The following is a 9,623-nucleotide window of genomic DNA, read 5'->3' on the forward strand; positions in this document are numbered from 1 at the left end:
TCTTTGTGACTTGGTGTCAGTGTATGTCTGTGTTACTTGGTGTAAGTGTGTCTCTGTGTTACTGGGTATCAGTGTATGTCTTTGTTACTTGGTGTCAGTGTATGTCTGTGTCACTTGGTGTAAGTGTGTGTCTGTGTTACTGGCTATCAGTGTGTGTCTGTGTTACTTGCTGTAGGTCTGTGTCTTTGTTACATGGTGTCCGTGTGTGTCTGTGTTACTGGGTGTCAGTGTATGTCTTTGTTACTGGGTGTCAGTGTATGTCTTTGTTACTTGGTGTAAGTGTGTGTCTGTGTTACTTGGTGTCAGTGTATGTCTTTGTGACTTGGTATCAGTGTATGTCTTTGTGACTTGGTGTCAGTGTATGTCTTTGTTACAGGGTGTCAGTGTGTGTCTGTGTTACTTGGTTTCAGTGTATGTCTTTGTTACTGTTTATTAGTGTTTCTCTGTGTTACTGGGTGTCAGTGTGTTTTTGTTTGTGTTACAGAGTGTCAGTGCTTGTCTTTGTTACTTGGTGTAAGTGTGTGTCTTTGTTCCTGGGTGCAATTGCATGTCTTTGTTCCTTGGTGTCAGTGTATGTCTTTGTTACTGGGTGTAAGTGTATGTCTTTGTTACTTGGTGTAAGTGTGTGTCTGTGTTACTTGGTGTAAGTGTCTGTCTGTGTTCCTGGGTATCATTGTATGTCTTTGTTACATGGTGTCAGTGTATGTCTGTGTTACTTGGTGTAAGTGTGTGTCTGTGTGAATGGGTATCAGTGCATGTCTTTGTTACTTGGTGTCAGTGTATGTCTGTGTTACTTGGTGTAAGTGTGTGTCTTTGTCCCTTGGTGTAATTGTATGTCTTTGTTACTTGTTGTCAGTGTATGTCTGTGTTACTTGGTGTAAGTGTATGTCTTTGATACTTGGTGTAAGTGTGTGTCTGTGTTACTTGGTGTCAGTGTGTGTCTGTGTTCCTGGGTATCAGTGTATGTTTGTGTGACTTGGTGTAAGTGTGTGTCTGTGTTACTGGGTATCAGTGTATGTCTTTGTTACTTGGTGTCAATGTGTGTCTGTGTTACTTGGTGTAAGTGTGTGTCTGTGTTACTGGGTGTCAGTGTATGTCTGTGTTACTTGGTGTAAGTGTCTGTCTTTGTTACTTGGTGTCCATGTGTGTCTGTGTTACTGGGTGTCAGTGTATGTCTTTGTTACTGGGTGTCAGTGTATGTCTTTGTTACTTGGTGTAAGTGTGTGTCTGTGTTACTGGGTATCAGTGTCTGTCTTTGTTACTTGGTGTAAGTGTGTGTCTGTGTTACTGGGTATCAGTGTATGTCTTTGTGACTTGGTATCAGTGTATGTCTTTGTTACTGGGTGTCAGTGTGTGTCTGTGTTACTTGGTGCAAGTGTATGTCTTTGTTACTTGGTGTAAGTGTGTGTCTGTGTTACTTGGTGTAATTGTATGTCTTTGTTACTTGGTGTCAGTGTATGTCTGTGTTACTTGGTGCAAGTGTATGTCTTTGTTACTTGGTGTAAGTGTGTGTCTGTGTTACTTGGTGTAAGTGTGTGGCTGTGTTCCTGGGTATCAGTGTATGTCTTTGTTACTTGGTGTCAGTGTATGTCTGTGTTAATTGGTGTAATTGTGTGTCTGTGTTACTGGGTATCAGTGTAAGTCTTTGTTACTTGGTGTCAGTGTATGTCTGTGTGACTTGGTGTAAGTGTGTGTCTGTGTTACTGGGTGTCAGTGTGTGTCTGCGTTACGTGGTGTAAGTGTGTGTCTTTGTTACTTGGTGTCCGTGTGTGTCTGTGTTACTGGGTGTCAATGTATGTCTTTGTTACTGGGTGTCAGTGTATGTCTTTGTTACTTGGTGTAAGTGAGTGTCTGTGTTACTGGGTATCAGTGTCTTTCTTTGTTACTTGGTGTGAGAGTGTGTCTGTGTTACTGGTTTTCACTGTATGTCTTTGTTACTTGGTGTCATTGTGTGTCTGTGTTACTTGGTGTAAGTGTGTGTCTGTGTTACTGGGTATCAGTGTATGTCTTTGTGACTTGGTGTCAGTGTATGTCTTTGTTACTGAGTGTCAGTGTGTGTCTTTGTGACTTAGTGTCAGTGTATGTCTTTGTTACTTGGTGTAAGTGTGTGTCTGTGTTACTGGGCATCAGTGTATGTCTTTGTTACTTGGTGTCAGTGTATGTCAAAATACTTGGTGTAAGTGTATGTCTTTGTTACTTGGTGTAAGTGTCTGTCTTTGTTATTTGGTGTAAGTGTATGTCTTTGTTACTTGGTGTCAGTGTATGTCTTTGTTACTTGGTGTAAGTGTATGTCTGTGTTACTTGGTGTAAGTGTATGTCTTTGTTGCTTGGTGTAAGTGTGTGTCTGTGTTACTTGGTGCAAGTGTGTGTCTGTGCTCATGGGTATCATTGCATGTCTGTGTTACTTGGTGTAAGTGTGTGTCTGTGTTACTGGGTATCAGTGTATGTCTTTGTTACTTCGTGTCAGTGTATGTCTGTGTTACTTGATGTAAGTGTGTGTCTGTGTTACTGGGTGTCAGTGTGTGTCTGTATTACTTGGTGTAAGTGTTTGTCTTTGTTACTTGGTGTCCGTGTGTGTCTGTGTTACTGGGTGTCAGTGCATGTCTTTGTTACCTGGTGTCAGTGTATATCTGTGTTACTTGGTGTAAGTGTGTGTCTTTGTTACTTGTTGAAATTGTATGTCTTTGTTACTTGGTGTCAGTGTATGTCTGTGTTACATGGTGTAAGTGTATGTCTTTGTTACTTGGTGTAAGTGTGGGTCTGTGTTACTTGGTGTAAGAGTGTTTCTGTGTTCCTGGGTATCAGTGTATGTCTGTGTTACTTGGTGTAAGTGTGTGTCTGTGTTACTGGGTATCTGTGTATGTCTTTGTTACTTGGTGTCAGTGTATGTCTGTGTTGCTTGGTGTAAGTGTGTGTCTATGTTACTGGGTGTCAGTGTGGGTCTGTGTTACTTGGTGTAAGTGTGAGTCTTTGTTACTTGGTGTCCATGTGTGTCTGTGTTACTGGGTGTCAGTGCATGTCTTTGTTACTGGGTGTCAGTGTATGTCTTTTTTACTTGGTGTACGTGTGTGTCTGTGTTACTGGGTATCATTGTCTGTCTTTGTTACTTGGTGTAAGTGTGTGTCTGTGTTACTTGGGGTCAGTGTATGTCTTTGTTACTGGGTATCAGTGTATGTCTTTGTTACTTGGTGTCAGTGTATGTCTGTGTTACTTGGAGTAAGTGTGTTTCTGTGTTACTGGTTATCAGTGTATGTTTGTGTTACTTGGTGTAAGTGTGTGTCTTTGTTACTGGGTATCAGTGTATGTCTTTGTTACTTGGTGTCAGTGTATGTCAAAATACTTGGTGTAAGTGTATGTCTTTGTTACTTGGTGTAATTGTCTTTCTTTGTTACTTGGTGTAAGTGTGTGTCTGTGTTATGTGGTGTAAGAGTGTGTCTGTGTGCCTGGGTATCAGTGTATGTTTGTGTTACTTGGTGTAAGTGTGTGTCTGTGTTACTGGGTATCAGTGTATGACTTTGTTACTGGGTGTCAGTGTGTGTCTGTGTTACTTGGTGTAAGTGTGTGTCTTTATTACTTGGTGTCCATGTGTGTCTGTGTTACTGGGTATCAGTGTATGTCTTTGTGACTTGGTGTCAGTGTATGTCTTTGTTACAGAGTGTCAGTGTGTGTCTGTGTTACTTGGTGTCAGTGTATGTCTTTGTTACTGTTTATTAGTCTTTCTCTGTGTTACTGGGTGTCAGTGTGTGTTTGTTTGTGTTACAGAGTGTCAGTGTGTGTCTGTGTTACTGGGAATCAGTGTATGCCTTTGTTACTTGGAGTAAGTGTGTGTCTGTGTTACTGGGAATCAGTGTATGCCTTTGTTACTTGGAGTAAGTGTGTGTCTGTGTTACTGGGAATCAGTGTATGCCTTTGTTACTTGGTGTCAGTGTATATCTGTGTACTTGGTGTATGTGTGTGTGTTTGTTACTTGGTGTCAGTGTATGTCTGTGTTACTTGGTGTAAGTGTATGTCTTTGTTACTTGGTGTCAGTGGATGTCTTTGTTACTTGGTGTAAGTGTATGTCTTTGTTACGTGTGGTCAGTGCATGTCTTTGTTACTTGGTGTAAGAGTATGTATTTGTTACTTGGTGTAAGTGTATGTCTCTGTTACTTGGTGTAAGTGTGTGTCTGTGCTACTTGGTGTAATTGTGTGTCTGTGTAACTGGTTATCAGTGTATGACTTTGTTACTTGGTGTCAGTGTATGTCTTTGTTACTTGGTGTCAGTGTATGTCTGTGTTACTTGGTGTAACTGTATGTCTTTGTTACTTGGTGTCAGTGTATGTCTATGTTACTTGGTATAAGTGTATGTCTTTGTTACTTGGTGTCAGTGTATGTCTTTGTTACTTGGTGTCAGTGTATGTCTTTGTTACTTGCTGTAAGTGTATGTCTTTGCTACTTGGTGTCAGTGTAAGTCTTTGATACTTGGTGCAAGTGTATGTCTGTCTTACTGGGTATCAGTGTCTGTCTTTGTTACTTGGTGTAAGTGCGTGTCTGTGTTGCTGGGTATCAGTGTATGTCTTTATTACTTGGTGTATGTGTGTGTCTGTTTCACTGGGTATGAGTGTTTGTCTTTGTTACTTGGTGTTTGTGTATGTCTTTGTTACTTGGTGTCAGTGTGTGTCTTTGTTACTTGCTGTCAGTGTGTGTCTTTGTTTCTGGGTGTCAGTGTATGTCTTTGTTACTGGGTGTCAGTGTATGTCTTTGTAACTTGGTGTAAGTGTATGTCTTTGCTACTTGGTGTCAGTGTATGTCTTTGATACTTGATGTTAGTGTGTGTCTGTGTTACTGGGTATCAGTGTCTGTCTTTGTTACTTGGTGTAAGTGTGTGTCTGTGTTACTGGGAATCAGTGTATGTCTTTGTTACTTGGTGTCAGTGTATATCTGTGTACTTGGTGTATGTGTGTGTGTTTGTTACTTGGTGTCAGTGTATGTCTGTGTTACTTGGTGTAAGTGTATGTCTTTGTTACTTAGTGTCAGTGGATGTCTTTGTTACTTGGTGTAAGTGTATGTCTCTGTTACTTGGTGTAAGTGTGTGTCTGTGTTACTTGGTGTAATTGTGTGTCTGTGTAACTGGTTATCAGTGTATGACTTTGTTACTTGGTGTCAGTGTATGCCTTTGTTACTTGGTGTCAGTGTATGTCTGTGTTACTTGGTGTAACTGTATGTCTTTGTTACTTGGTGTCAGTGTATGTCTATGTTACTTGGTATAAGTGTATGTCTTTGTTACTTGGTGTCAGTGTATGTCTTTGTTACTTGGTGTCAGTGTATGTCTTTGTTACTTGGTGTAAGTGTATGTCTTTGCTACATGGTGTCAGTGTGTGTCTTTGTTACTTGGTGTCAGTGTATGTCTTTGTTACTTGGTGTCAGTGTATGTCTTTGTTACTTGGTGTCAGTGTATGTCCTTGATACTTGGTGTAAGTGTGTGTCTGTGTTACTGGGTATCAGTGTCTGTCTTTGTTACTTCGTGTAAGTGTGTGTCTGTGTTACTGGTTATCAGTGTCTGTCTTTGTTACTTGGTGTCAGTGTATGTCTTTGTTACTTGGTGTAAGTGTGTGTGTGTGTTACTGGGTATCAGTGTACGTCTTTGTTACTTGGTGTCTGTGTGTGTCTATGTTAATTGGTGTAAGTGTTTGTCTGTGTTATTGGGTATCAGTGTATGTCTTTGTTGCTTGGTATCAGTGTATGTCTTTTTTAATTGGTGCAAGTGTATGTCTTTGTTACTTGGTGTCAGTGTATGTCTTTGCTATTTGGTGCAAGTGTGTGTCTGTGTTACTGGGTATCAGTGTATGTCTTTGTTAATTGGTGTCAGTGTGTTTCTTTGTTACTGGGTTTCAGTGCATGTCTTTGTTACTTGGTGTCAGTGCATGTCTTTGATACTGGGTGTCAGTGTGTGTCTTTGTTACTTGCTGTCAGTGTGTGTCTTTGTTACTGGGTGTCAGTGTATGTCTTTGTCACTTGGTGTTAATGTGTGTCTGTGTTACTGGGTATCAGTGTCCGTCTTTGTTACTTGGTGTAAGTGTATGTCAGTGTTACTGGGTATCAGTGTATGTCTTTGTTACTTGGTGTCAGTGTATATCTGTGTACTTGGTGTATGTGTGTGTCTTTGTTACTTGGTGTCAGTGTATGTCTTTGTCACTTGGTGTTAGTGTGTGTCTGTGTTACTGGGTATCAGTGTCTGTCTTTGTTACTTGGTGTAAGTGTATGTCTGTGTTACTGGGTATCAGTGTATGTCTTTGTTACTTGGTGTCAGTGTATGTCTGTGTACTTGGTGTATGTGTGTGTCTTTGTTACTTGGTGTCTGTGTATGTCTGTGTTACTTGGTGTAAGTGTCTGTCTTTGTTACTTGGTGTCAGTGTATGCCTTTGTTACTTGGTGTAAGTGTGTGTCTGTGTTACTTGGTGTAAGTGTATGTCTCTGTTACTTGGTGTAAGTGTGTGTCTGTGTTACTGGGTATCAGTGTATGTCTTTGTTACTTGGTGTCAGTGTATGTCTGTGTTACTTTGTGTAACTGTATGTCTTTGTTACTTGGTGTAAGTGTATGTCTTTGTTACTTGGTGTCAGTGTATGTCTTTGTTACTTGGTGTAAGTGTATGTCTTTGCTACATGGTGTCAGTGTATGTCCTTGATACTTGTTATAAGTGTGTGTCTGTGTTACTGGGTATCAGTGTATGTCTTTGTTACTTGTTATAAGTGTGTGTCTGTGTTGCTGGGTATCAGTGTATGTCTTTGTTACTTGTTATCAGTGTGTGTCTGTGTTGCTGGGAATCAGTGTATGTCTTTGTTACTTGGTGTAAGTGTGTGTGTGTTCCTGGGTATCAGTGTACGTCTTTGTTACTTGGTGTCTGTGTGTGTCTGTGTTACTTGGTGTAAGTGTTTGTCTGTGTTATTGGGTATCAGTGTATGTCTTTGTTGCTTGGTTTCAGTGTATGTCTTTTTTAATTGGTGCAAGTGTATGTCTTTGTTACTTGGTGTCAGTGTATGTCTTTGCTATTTGGTGCAAGTGTGTGTCTGTGTTTACTGGGTATCAGTGTATGTCTTTGTTAATTGGTGTCAGTGCATGTCTTTGTTACTGGGTGTCAGAGTGTGTCTCTGTTACTGGGTGTCAGTGCATGTCTTTGATACTGAGTGTCAGTGTGTGTCTTTGTTACTTGCTGTCAGTGTGTGTCTTTGTTACTGGGTGTCAGTGTATGTCTTTGTCACTTGGTGTTAGTGTGTGTCTGTGTTACTGGGTATCAGTGTCTGTCTTTGTTACTTGGTGTAAGTGTATGTCTGTGTTACTGGGTATCAGTGTATGTCTTTGTTACTTGGTGTCAGTGTATATCTGTGTACTTGGTGTATGTGTGTGTCTTTGTTACTTGGTGTCTGTGTATGTCTGTGTTACTTGGTGTAAGTGTCTGTCTTTGTTACTTGGTGTCAGTGTATGCCTTTGTTACTTGGTGTAAGTGTATGTCTTTGTTACTTGGTGAAGTGTATGTCTCTGTTACTTGGTGTAAGTGTGTGTCTGTGTTACTGGGTATCAGTGTATGTCTTTGTTACTTGGTGTCATTGCCTGTCTTTGTTAATTGGTGTAAGTGTGTGTCTGTGTTACTTGGTGTAGGTGTGTGTCTGTGTTACTGGTTATCAGTGTATGACTTTGTTACTTGGTGTCAGTGTATGTCTTTGTTACTTGGTGTCAGTGTATGTCTGTGTTACTTGGTGCAACTGTATGTCTTTGTTACTTGGTGTCAGTGTATGTCTTTGTCACTTGGTATAAGTGTATGTCTTTGTTACTTGTTGTAAGTGTATGTCTTTGTTACTTGGTGTAAGTGTATGTCTTTGTTACTTGGTGTCAGTGTATGTCTTTGTTACTTGGTGTAAGTGTATGTCTTTGTTAACTGGTGTCAGCGTATGTCTGTGTCACTTGGTGTAACTGTATGTCTTTGTTACTTGGTGTAAGTGTGTGTCTTTGTCACTTGGTATAAGTGTATGTCTTTGTTACTTGGTGTTAGTGTATGTCTTTGCTACATGGTGTCAGTGTATGCCCTTGATACTTGGTGTAAGTGTGTGTCTGTGTTGCTGGGCATCAGTGTATGTCTTTGTTACTTGGTTTAAGTGTGTGTCTGTGTTACTGGGTATCAGTGTCTGTCTTTGTTACTTGGTGTACGTGTGTGTCTGTGTTGCTGGGCATCAGTGTATGTCTTTGTTACTTGGTGTAAGTGTGTGTCTGTGTTACTGCTTATCAGTGTCTGTCTTTGTTACTTGATGTCAGTGTATGTCTTTGTTCCTTGGGGTATGTGTGTGTGTGTGTTACTGAGTATCAGTGTACGTCTTTGTTACTTGGTGTCTGTGTGTGTCTGTGTGACTTGGTGTAAGTGTTTGTCTGTGTTATTGGGTATCAGTGTATGTCTTTGTCACTGGGTATCAGTGTATGTCTATTTTAATTGGTGTCAGTGTATGTCTGTGTCACTTGGTGTAAGTGTGTGTTTTTGTTAGTTGGTGTAAGTGTATATCTTTGTTACTTGGTGTCAGTGCATGTCTGTGTTATTTGGTGTAAGTGTATGTCTTTGTTACTTGGTGTCAGTGTATGTCTGTGTTACTTGCTATAAGTGTTTGTCTGTGTCACTGGTTATCAGTGCATGTCTTTGTTAGTTGGTGTCAGTGTATGCTTGTGTTACTTGGTGTCAGTGTGTGTCTTTGTTACTTGGTGTCAGTGTGTATCTGTGTTACTGGGTGTCACTGTGTATCTGTGATCCTGGGTGTCAGTGTATGTCTTTGTCACTTGGTGTCAGTGGATGTCCGTGTTACTTGGTACAAGTGTGTGTCTGTGTTACAGGGTATCAGTGTGTGTCTTTGTTACTTGGTGTCAGTGTATGTCTTTGTTACTTGATGTAAGTGTATGTGTTTGTTACTTGGTTTCAGTGTATGTCTTTGTTACTTGGTGTCAGTGTGTGTGTGTGTTATTGGGTATCAGTGTACGTCTTTGTTACTTGGTGTCTGTGTGTGTCTGTGTTACTTGGTGTAAGTGTTTGTCTGTGTTATTGGGTATCAGTGTATGTCTTTGTTGCTTGGTATCATTGTATGTCTTTTTTAATTGGTGCAAGTGTATGTCTTTGTTACTTGGTGTCAGTGAATGTCTTTGCTATTTGGTGCAAGTGTGTGTCTGTGTTACTGGGTATCAGTGTATGTCTTTGTTAATTGGTGTTAGTGTATGTCTTTGTTACTTGGTGTCAGTGTGTTTCTTTGTTACTGGGTTTCAGTGCATGTCTTTGTTACTGGGTGTCAGTGTGTGTCTCTGTTACTGGGTGTCAGTGCATGTCTTTGTTACTTGCTGTCAGTGTGTGACTTTGTTACTTGCTGTCAGTGTGTGTCTTTGTTACTTGCTGTCAGTGTGTGTCTTTGTTACTGCTGTCAGTGTATGTCTTTGTTACTGGGTGTCAGTGTATGTCTTTGTCACTTGGTGTTAGTGTGTGTCTGTGTTACTGGGTATCAGTGTCTGTCTTTGTTACTTGGTGTAACTGTATGTCTGTGTTACTGGGTATCAATGTATGTCTTTGTTACTTGGTGTCAGTGTATATCTGTGTACTTGGTGTATGTGTGTGACTTTG

The sequence above is a fragment of the Heterodontus francisci genome, unplaced genomic scaffold (assembly GCF_036365525.1).
Source record: "Heterodontus francisci isolate sHetFra1 unplaced genomic scaffold, sHetFra1.hap1 HAP1_SCAFFOLD_86, whole genome shotgun sequence".
Classification (NCBI taxonomy): domain Eukaryota; kingdom Metazoa; phylum Chordata; class Chondrichthyes; order Heterodontiformes; family Heterodontidae; genus Heterodontus; species Heterodontus francisci.